This window comes from Mirounga angustirostris, unplaced genomic scaffold (genome assembly GCF_029215605.1).
Source record: "Mirounga angustirostris isolate CCGP_5_RB_7025 unplaced genomic scaffold, mMirAng1.0.hap1 SCAF_12, whole genome shotgun sequence".
NCBI classification, from domain to species: domain Eukaryota; kingdom Metazoa; phylum Chordata; class Mammalia; order Carnivora; family Phocidae; genus Mirounga; species Mirounga angustirostris.
This window is the reverse complement of record NW_026991720.1, coordinates 87428540-87439686: the sequence shown is the minus strand read 5'-3', so window position 1 is coordinate 87439686 and position 11147 is coordinate 87428540. Positions and strand designations below refer to the sequence as shown.

Genomic DNA, 11147 nt, shown 5'->3' with positions numbered 1-11147 from the left:
ACGCTTGGAATTATGAGGACAGTTGGTTACCTCCCCTCTCTTTCCCATCATTTGTTTGTTCAACAAATATTTCTTGGGCACTTTGTAAAGGACTAGGCTCTGTTCCAAGTGCTGTTGCCCTTGGGTTGAAGCCCGTGAATAGTTGTGTAAAGAAAGTGGGCAGGTGGCCCAAGGAGGGCGAAGGAGAGCAGCGCCTGAGTGGACTTCAGAACGCCGCCACGGGCGTGTGTGGGGAGGACGGAGAGGCAGGGCTGCCTAAGAGGAACACACACTTACCCCGTTCCATCTGAAGTACAACCCTTTTCAATTTGGTGATTGTGGGGTTCCCCGGCCAGCCTGCTGGCTCCTCACCCACACATCTTTTAGTGAGGCATGCTGGAAGGCGGGCTCTGCCCCTTGCTCAGAAGCAGCTCACTCTCCCCGGAGGGGGAGGCCAGCTGGGGCCAGAGAACATCATCCAAAAGAGGCTGCGCACCCCGGCCTAGGCTAACCCACCCAGGCCTTGGCGCCCACATCTGAGTGAATGTCTGAGCTTGCGAGACAGGAAGAAACATGGCAGCAGCATGGAAGGAAGGGCCAAGATGAGCAAACTGCATCACGGCCCCCACAGGAGACATAAATAACTCTAGAAACGGAAGAGATTGCAAACTGTCCTAATTAGTACCCTCAGACGGTGGTGCATCAACCCAACAAACAACCTTCAAGGAAAGGGGATTGACTGGACAACCGGCAGAGTGATTGCCAAAGTACCGTAATGGATTGGAAGAATGATAGAGTGGGCTGGTGCAAGGCTGCGTAGTTGGGAGGACAAAGTAGAGGAAGCCTCTCAGAACAGAAATCAGAAAGACAGCAGATGAAGGTGACATCGCTGTAAAGAAGGAGAACAAAGACAGGCGTGTGGAGAAATAAATCCTAGAAAACCTCTCACTGAAGAACATGCCACTCAGCAAGTGTCAAGCAGGACTAATTGGAAAGGCCCACACATTCTGATGAGATTTCAGAACCAAAAATCTTCCAAAGACGGGGGTGAAAAACCAGGGCACTTGCAGAATATCCAAATCAGACCGACTTCAGATTTCTCTTCCCCAAATGCTGGAGGATATGGAAGCAATGGCTTCAGAGATGCAAGAGAGGTGTTAGAACCTAAAATTCTATACCTAGCTGCAGCATCAACCAAATATGAAGGCAAAATGAAGATACCTTCGGACATAAAGAGATTCCCTGCGTGGGGAATTTTTTAAAGAGATTCTCCAACAAAATTTTAAAAATCCAGGAGCGCCTGCCTGGCTCAGTCAGTAGGGTATGCGACTCTTGATCTCGGGGTGGTGAGTTCAAGCCCCAGGTTGGGTGTAGAGAAGAAGAATAATAATAGTAATCAAACAAAGGAAGATGATGTGGGAGTAGCAGTTAGAAACTCAAGTACAACACAGTTCATATTAGAAATAAAAGAGGAACTGTGGAAGATTCTTCTTTGATTGTCAAAATGTTAATGACCTAGGGTTACATTTTCCTTTTCTTATTGGTTCTAATACACTAGTTGGTTCGGCAATAATATTTACACATTCACAGCTTCTATGACACTCTTTCTTTGGTCTTTCAGGATTTATTCATTCAATAAATGTTTATTGAGGGGCACCTAGGTGGCTCAGTGGGTTAAGTGTCTGCCTTCAGCTTGCGTCATGATCCCTGGGCCCTGGGATCCAGCCCTGCATCGGGTTCCCTGCTCAGCGGGGAGTTTTCTTCTCTCTCTCTCTCTCTCTCTTCCTGCTCATTCTCTCTCAAATAAATAATAAAATCTTCAATGAATGAATGAATGAATGAATGTTTATTGAGCACCTGTTGGCCAGGAACAGTTCCTGGCACTAGGAACATTCAGCGAAAACAACAAAGCTCCCCGCATGGACTTACTCTCTTCCAAGTGGGGAGACTCACCTCTGGGGAGGTGGCCGAGATCTGAATCAAGTGAGGGAGTGAGCCATGAAGAGCAAATACAAAGCCTCCAAGGCAAAAACACATGGCTTGCTGTAGCCAAGAGGAAATTCAACTGTATATTTAAGTGGATAAACAGTGTATAAATATTCATCTTGACAAGATAATATTATAACTAGCAAAAATTGGGAGGAGATTAAAAGAACTATTTCAATTTGCTCATTTTCATAGAGGGAAATTAGTGGATACAATGTGACATTTATAATTAAGAAGTAGATGACTTCATATAATATCTAAAGACAGAAAGATAGCCAGTAGGAGAAGTAGAAGTAAAAGCCAAAACTGGAACTGTTGGGAGTAAATGAGAAGAGTCAGTGTAATAAATCGCTTATCTACCAGGAAAGAGAAAATACAGCCTAAAGTCAGGATGCAAACAGGAAAGGATTTTATTTCATGTTATAAGGATAATGAACTAAAGAATGAAAACCAGAAACTATGAACAGTGGTTGTCTGTCTACGTGCACCTCGACTTTCGTTTTTCATTTCCTACCTTCTGTTCTACTTTAGTTCTTTCTGCCTTTTCTTCTTACTTTGACTGCATAGCTATATTTTTATTTTTATTTTTTTGCATAACTATATTTTTTAAACATCTTTAAAATAATATAGCACCTGTTTTGTTCCCAAAAGCATTTCAAGTAACAAAAATACAAACAATAATAATAGTAACAAGGAGATGAATTCGAGAAGGAGGGAAAATCATTACAGGAAGTTTGAAGCTTGGGCAATGTTAGTATTTAAAAATTATTTAAGATCTATGTGACAGATTTTTCATGGCTTAGCCATTCAAAAATTAGTGCTCTGTTGAATATTTCTCGAAATTCTGCTAACTCCAACAGAAAATTCTCTCTTTGGAGATGATGATCTGCTGGAGACATCTGAGAGAATGAGCCAAATCATTCCAGCCAAAAGTCCTTGACCAACACAGTATGTCCGTTTCACTTGAAATCTGACCTGCTTTTCTAAATGTAATTTAGATGCTGAGAAAATGGATACTTTTTGTGACATATTAATAAAGGGCCTGGAAAAATGAACATGGTAACCAAGATTTGAAACACAGGCTACTTTTTTTAATTCATCAACATTTTGTGTGTCGTTTATAAATTCCAGAAAATGACAAGGGCTCCTGGCTGGCTCGGTTGGTAGAGCATGCGGCTCTTGATCTCTGGGTCATGAGTTCAAGCCCCACGTTGGATGTAGAGATTACTTACATAAATAAAACTGAAAACACTTTTTAAAAAATGAGAATTTCTACCCTGGAAAGATTAAAATCTTTTGTTGACATTTATGACATGCTAATCGGCCAGCAGAGGGGGACATGGCTACCCACCTGTTAGCAACTATGCTTTTTTTTTAAACTAGCAGTAAGAAGGTCTCCAAGATCATGCAGACCATTTTTCAGATGAGGAAAATAGGACCCAGAGCAGCAAACTGACTTGGGCCAGAATGAACACCACATCATCTCTGACTTCTAGTACAGTGCTCTTTCCCCTATACCTGAAAGGGGCAGTTCTGGCTGCTCAGTGTTTAGAAAATGTGAGAGGGCATTGTCGACTGTCACAATGATTGGGCTGGGTACTGGCGTGTTAATGCATGGAAACCAAAGATCCAAGAAGACTTCTGCAATAAAGGGGCATTCCTGCCTATTGAAGTCTTATCCCTCACCCACACTTTTTTTTTTTTTTTAATAATCTCTACGCCCACTGTGGGGCTTGAGCTCATGACCCTGAGATCAAATGCCACACGCTCTACAGATTGAGCCACCCAACCCCATACAACTTCCGAATGTCCTATCCGATGTGAGTACAAAACCGGTTTCCAATTATCTGAACCTAGGGGAAAAAAACTTTATTTTACAAATAAACATGTTAATTTTTTACATGTTAATATATCTGAATTTTCTAATAATACAATTACCATGAATATGAGGGGAAGATTTGACTCTGTTATGTTCTTTTTTTTTTTTAAAGATTTTATTTATTCATCAGAGACAGAGAGGCAGAGGGAGAAGCAGGCTCCCCACTGAGCAGGGAGCCCGATGCGGGACTCGATCCCAGGACCCTGGGATCATGACCTGAGCCGAAGGCAGACGCTTAACCATCTGAGCCACCCAGGTGCCCTGACTCTCTTATGTTCTAAACGTTTGCAAGAGATGTCACCATTTCTGAAAAACATATTGCCTATGTCAATGCTGTGCAGGCTATTGGACTTACTATACAACTCCCATATTACTCAGCATTTGTAGCTGTCACATTCACTGTGATCCTGCGTTAGGTTTCAAGTATCTGATTATTTCATTCAGCCTTCCTGTATGGTCATATCTGGACATGTACATAGTGAAATACCTAGTTCCTTTATTTCTGCTCTATAATAGAGTTGGAGCATTATATCGATCCTTTATGAAACTTTACTTGAGGAGAAATGATATGATCAATGAGTTTCCTTTATAAATAAAATTAAAAATTTTTTTAATAATTAAAATATTTGTAATAATAATTTTTGGCAATAATCACCAAGTAAATCTACAGATTCAGTGTAATTCCTACCAAAATTCCAACTGATTGTTTTGCAAAATGGACAAAGTGTTCCTAAAGTTCGTAAAGAAATGCAAGAGACTCCACATGGCCAAACAGTCTTGAAAAAGAAAAGTTGGAGGACTCCCACTTCAGATTTCAAAACCTACTAATGTAAATGGCACATGAATGGTGTGTTATCAGCATAAGGATGGATGTATAGATCAATGAAACAGAAGTGAGAGTCCAGAAATAAATCCATACCAAACATCTATGGTCAATTGCTTTCTGGAAGGTTCCAAGCTCATTTAATAAGGAAAGAAGAATCTTCCAACAGATGGTGTTGAGACAACTGAATATTGGCAAAGACTCTCCCGCCTTGACCTAACTCTGGCTAGGCTCCTCTAATCCCTCTAGGCTTTGACTTTCTGTGTTCATCCTTGGGCCTGCATCGCCCAGGTTAGCAAGAATCTTTTCATTCAGATTAGAAAGAACCCCCACACTCAATATATATTCAAATTCCCCTTCCCTCCCCCCCAACCCCAGGTGGTATCTGATCATGCTGGCCTGACTTCAGCAAGAATCCTATCAAGTCACTTTAGGCAGAGTCACCCCTTCCCCTGATGTTTCCTTTAGTCATTTTCCACTCACTGACATCCCCCCCAACCCTGCTCCTTGGCTATCAATCCCCACTTTTCCTTATCCTATTTGGAGTTGAACCCAATCTCTCCTATTGCAAAATCCCAATGCAGTTGTCTCTTGAAAAGAGTTTTTCTTATCATCTTTAACAAGTGTTAGAATAATTTTGTTTTAAGGTAGCCTCCACATCCAGCATGGAGCCCAATGCGGAGCTTGAACTCATGACCCTGAGATCAAGACCTGAACTGAGATCGAGAGTCAGATGCTTAACTGACTGAGCCACCCAGGCACCCCTAGAATAATTTTTTTATATAATATTCACATGCAGAAGCATGAATTTGGATCCCTACATGACACCATGTACAGAAATTAACTCAAAATGTATTAAAGATATAAATGTAAAAGTTAAAGCTATAATATTCTTAGAAGAAAGCATAGATGTAGATCTTCATTACCTTGGATTAGGCAACAGTTTCTTAGATATGATGCCGAAAGCACAAGAATAAAAGAAAAAGTTAATGAAATGGACTCCATCAAAATTTTTAAACTTTTTAAAAAGATTTATTTATTTATTTTAGAGAGAGCATGCACCTGCGTGGTGGGGGAAGAGGGAGGCAGAGGGAGGGGGGGCAGAGAATCCTCAAGCAGATTCCCTGCTGAGCAGGGAGCCCGATGTGGGACTCGATCCTAGGACCCTGGGATCATGACCTGAGCCAAAGGCAGACGCTTAACCATCTGAGCCACCCAGGCGCCCCGAAGCACTACTTATAATAACCAAAAATTATCAATTGACGAATGGATAAACAAAATATTGTATATTCATACATGGAATATTATTTAGCCATTAAAAGGCATAAAGTACATGCTGCAACATGGGTGAACCTCAAAAACGTAATGATAAGTAAAAAAAAAACAAACCAGACACAAAAGTCCACATATTGTATGATTCCATTTGAATATGCCCAGAAAGGGCAAATCCACAGGGACAGAAAGTACATCAGTGGTTCCCAGGGGATAGGGAAGGGGGAATTGGAAGTTATGGGGTTTCTCTTTGGGCATAGAAATGTTCCGAGATTAAATAGTTATCATAGTTGCACAGTGTTGTGAATATAATAAAAACCACTGAATTGTGCATTTGAAATTATTAAAATGGTGAATTTTGTTTTACATGAATTTTAGAATTTTATCTTTATTTTTCCAAATGTAAATTAAAAGCTTTATTGAATAAAACTGTTTCCGACTAAGCAAGACTGTAAGAAAGCAGAGTATTTTAGATTCTCTAAAAAATATTAGAGCTAAATCTCTAAAAATGCAGTACAGGGGCACCTGGGTGGCTCAGTTGTTAAGCATCTGCCTTCGGCTCGGGTCATGATCCCAGGGTCCTGGGATCGAGCCCCGCATCGGGCTCTCTGCTCAGTAGAAAGCCTGCTTCTCCCTCTCCCACTCCCCCTGCTTGTGTTCCCTCTCTCGCTATATCTCGCTGTCAAATAAATAAAATTAAAAAAAAAAAAAACCCTTTAAAAATGCAGTACAAAGAAGTCTATAGCTTAAAATACCTCCTCTCTCCCCCACATACAATTTGGAATATCAATTATATACAACAAATGTACTCAAGTTTATAATGTTCCAAACCTTAACTACTAGAAAACCATCTCCCACAAAAAAGGCCTATAATTGGTTTAATTGCACCCTGGGAATACTGTCTGCCAAAAACATAAGATAAAATAAATAAAATAAAATAAAATAAAAAAAACTAGTGTCCCAGAAAGGGGATATCAGAAGTGAAATATAGGGTTTGGGGGTCTGGGCTCAAGTGGTTTAAGGCAGTTTCTTCTGTTATTCCTCCTTTAAACTCCTCACTTTGCCTTAACATGCAACATGGCAAACAACAATACCAAAGATCTTATAAAAATATTGCCACTTTCAGTAAATTATGAGCTGCACAGATACCACCAAAGAAGAAAGCAATCCCTTGGGGTGTAGTCAAAGTCATTGGCAAACACCAGAGTGGATCTCTGCAAGCACCAAATGTGCTCAGAAAGTGTCCCCAAAGAATGGTTGTGTTGTATCTCAATAATCCAGTTGAGGAGGTGGTTTAGACAATGGGATGCAGAGCAATAAATTCCCCACATATACCAGAGTAAGAAAATTAACCTAAAAAATGTTTTAAAGATTAAATACTTGATCTCTTAACAGATGAATACAAAATAATTAAATTGGTATTCATTTAAAAATACACAAACTGGGGCGCCTGGGTGGCTCAGTCGGTTAAGCGGCTGCCTTCTGCTCAGGTCATGATCCTGGAGTCCTGGGATCGAGCCCCACGTCGGGCTCCCTGCTCGGCGGGGAGTCTGCTTCTCCCTCTCCCTCTGCCTGCCTCTCTGCCTACTTGTGCTCTCTGTCGAATAAATAAATAAAATCTTTAAAAAAAAATACACAAACTGTACCCTTTATACTAAAGTGCATTCAGTCATAATGTTTAGGTCCCTAAACCCCTTCTGCATGTTCCCTAATTCCATAATTGAATTTTTAGTGTAACAATGTGCTACTGAACATCTATTTTTGTATTGCCTTTTGGGAATACAGCAGAATCTAGACTGTATCAGCTGGCAAAATCCCTCCTCACCAGAAGACCGCAAAGCACCTTATGTATATCATCATGGCTAAAATAGAGGACTGAAGTAATATTATCTCTAGCACTTAGAACTGGTTCACGTAAGCTGCAGCATGGGATTGTTGTGAAGCAAGAACTCTTCCAAAATTACTCCCACGCACATTACAGTTTATGCTGATGTCTGTGTACGTGCATCACTGTGAGAAAGGGCAGGGGCTCACTAACACGAACACCAATTTAACGCCGCACACCATGTGCAGTTTGTCGTTCCTCATCCTCATCCTCATCATAGTATCAAGTTCTCTTTATCTGTCCCTCCACAGACAGCTCTTCGACTACTTCTCCCTCCCAGAATCCCACATCCTGGGATTTCTGACTCTCGGTAGTGAATCTTTTGCAAAGCTGGACCAATTCGTAGACTTGGGTTCTAGTGGAGAGTGCTGTTTGAGGTTTGTGTCATCTCCATCTAAGTCTGCACCGTTTTCTAGAAGATTCTCACTCCCCATCTCAAAACCACGATCTCCCTTCCTTTTCCTCCCTGTCTCCCCTCCTCCGGATTCCTGGTTTTGTCAGGTTGTTTTTCACACACTACCATTCTTTTCAGAGGTATTGGCATTTTCCACTTGTTTCCTTTCTGCTGTCATTCCTCCTGTAAACTCCTCACTCCACTCTGACATGCTCCAGCCTTTCCTTAGGGGGGAGGACAAGATTTTGGGGGCTCTTGACTGAAGCGGTTTGAAATGAAGCTGCTACAGGGAATGGGCAGCCTCTTCCTTTCAGTAAAGAAGATCGTCTTAGCTTTTTCACATCCAGATCTACGTCCTCGGGAGCTTCAGGCTTGCTGATTTCATCCTCAGGAGGCCACTTGGGCTTGGATACTTTGATCCCTTCCTCCAAGGTCCCTCCTGAACTACCAAGTTCTGGGGGGCGGTGGGGGGCAGCGACCAGGCGATCCTCAGCTTCTTGGTTTCAGCTGGTTAGTCTTTCTCTGGCTGAGAGGAGGCCTTGGCTTCCATACTTGCAGTCAGCACACCCACCTTAGCAATCTTCTAGCCCTGGGCTCTGAGGAATCTCTCCCTGCATTTGGAAGCTGGGCTGGTCTCTCCGAAGTCCCTTCCTTTTCAGTTTTGCTTGCCCACAGATCCTTGTGTGGTCTGTGCCCAAAGCCTTCATCATAGTTGCCTTTAGCTTTGAAGAGTTGGTTGAAGTGAGGCTTGCGGTAGATTCTCCCATGTAAAGACGCATATGTTCCTAGACTAAGTCTGCTGTTGCAGTGTGGGCAACAGAAGCAGCTGACGTGAACCACCTGCTGGTTGGCCAAGACACGCTCCATCGGGTAGACTGTCTTCTGACCTTGCACACAAGTCTCTCTTGCAGGTGCCTGAAACTTCTTCACTGCTTTGGGAGGAGAGCTCTCAGGGAGGCTGGAGGCTCTGGCATCTGGATTTAGTGGCTTGGGATGGACAGGCTGCTGGACCTCACTTTTGGCCTGGGAATTCCAGAGTCATCCTCAGCAGGGGCGGAATGGACTGCCAGGCTATTCTCAGTGGCAGACACCTTTTCTCCAACCTGATGGGAGATGCAGACCTCAGGATCTGGGGGCATGTTCTCCTTTTGTTCCAATTTATGAGTTTTGATTTCACCACCGTTGGCTCTCAAGTCATTTGTAGAGTTGGCAGAACCGCTCTGCTTGGACCCAGCTGCCTGGTGCTTGGCCATTCGATCCTTGATGGAGATTTCTGACAGGTGTTGTAAGTCCAGATTTCACCTGCTCTTGCTTTTCTCTGCGTTGAATGTGGAAGAGACAACTGACCTGGGCCTATCTCCACATCATCCAGAGAAGAGCTGTTTTCAGAGATCCTCTTTCCACCTGCCCTGCGGCTGTGGGCCCGAAGAATCTGCTTGGTTGGAGTTAGTTCACGCTCCTCAAACATCATCTTAAGGCTGTTCAGTGGAACATTGTGTTTCTCTATTTTGTTTGCTCCTTCTGTGTTTTCACTGATTTCGGATTTTCCTACTTCATACCTGGATTCTCCTAGACAAGTTTCCATTTTTTTACTTTCTTTCGCGTGGTCTTTAAGACGCTCACTGCCCTCAAGACAGGGATACGGACACTGAGCAAGGGCTTCAGGAGGTCGTCTGAGCCTAGGTCTGGGGTGGACTCATTCCTCGCGGTCAGCTTCGGCCTCAGAGACAGAGCTTCTCACCTCTTCACCGGGAGGATGGCTGCCTCCGAGTCTGACCTCAGCGCTGCTGATCACAGGGAGTCTGTGTAAGACTCTGTTCCCAGGGCTGGGTTCTCCCACTTCTTCTTTACCACGCTCAGGATCCCCCTCCTGAAGGGCTGGGCGAGATTTTCAGTGTTCTAGAAGAATAAGAAGTAAGGTGCGGGGCGCCTGGGTGGCTCAGTCAGTTAAGCATCTGCATTCAGCTCAGGTCATGATTCTGGGGTCCTGGGATCGAGCCCCGCATCGGGCTCCTTGATCAGCGGGAAGCCTGCTTCTCCCTCTCCCACTCCCCTGCTTGTGTTCCCTCTCTTGCTGTCTCTCTCTGTCAAATAAATAAAATAAAATCTTTAAAAAAAAAAGAAGGTGCTAGTTATAACTTGCCTGTTGAAACATTTAAACATGTTGTTCTTTGTTTTTTTTGTTTGTTTTTCTTTTTAAGATTTTATTTATTTGAGAGAGAGAGAGAGAGAGCAGGAGCAGGCGGGAGAGGGAGAGGCAGACCCCCACTGTGCAGGGAGCCTGACACAGAGCTCGACCTCAGGACCCTGAGATCATGACTTGAGCCGAAGGCAGACACTTAACCAACAGAGCCAGCCTGCACCCCAAACATGTTCTTTGTAACATGAAAATTAAAACTCTAAGCTGCTCCTGGTCCCCTGGTATTTCAGAGAGCTATGAACAGTTACAGCCCTGCCACATGGAGAAAGCATCCACCCCGGGAGAGGAATTTTATCTTAATTTAGAAAAGAATAGTAAGCCCATTTATGTTATATTTTTATAGAAACAACTCTATTTTCCAAGACAAAAAAAAAAGTGAGAAGGATGACACTGTTTTACATGTTGGCAAGTCTCTTTGATGTCTGATCTAATAGAAGATTAAATTCTCATATTTGCTCCTTGCATTCAGTCTGTTTCAATGTGTTGTTTGTTTAAAGATGACAGAGACGATCTGGCCTTAAGTAGAAATGTAGTTGGAGGGCGCCTGGGTGGCTCAGTTGGTTAAGCGACTGCCTTCGGCTCAGGTCATGATCCTGGAGTCCCTGGATCGAGTCCTGCATCGGGCTTCCTGCTTGGCAGGGAGTCTGCTTCTCCCTCTGACCCTCCCGACCATCCCCCCTCTCATGCTCTCTCTCTCTCAGTCTCTCTCTCTCAAATAAATAAATAAAA

General features: G+C 43.1%; 1 pseudogene; it reads right to left on the bottom strand.

The window, feature by feature from the left end:
• Positions 1-7989: 7989 nt before the first annotated feature.
• Positions 7990-9818, bottom strand: LOC123835834 (LIM domain and actin-binding protein 1-like; annotated as a pseudogene).
• Between the last annotated feature and the right edge of the window lie 1329 nt (positions 9819-11147).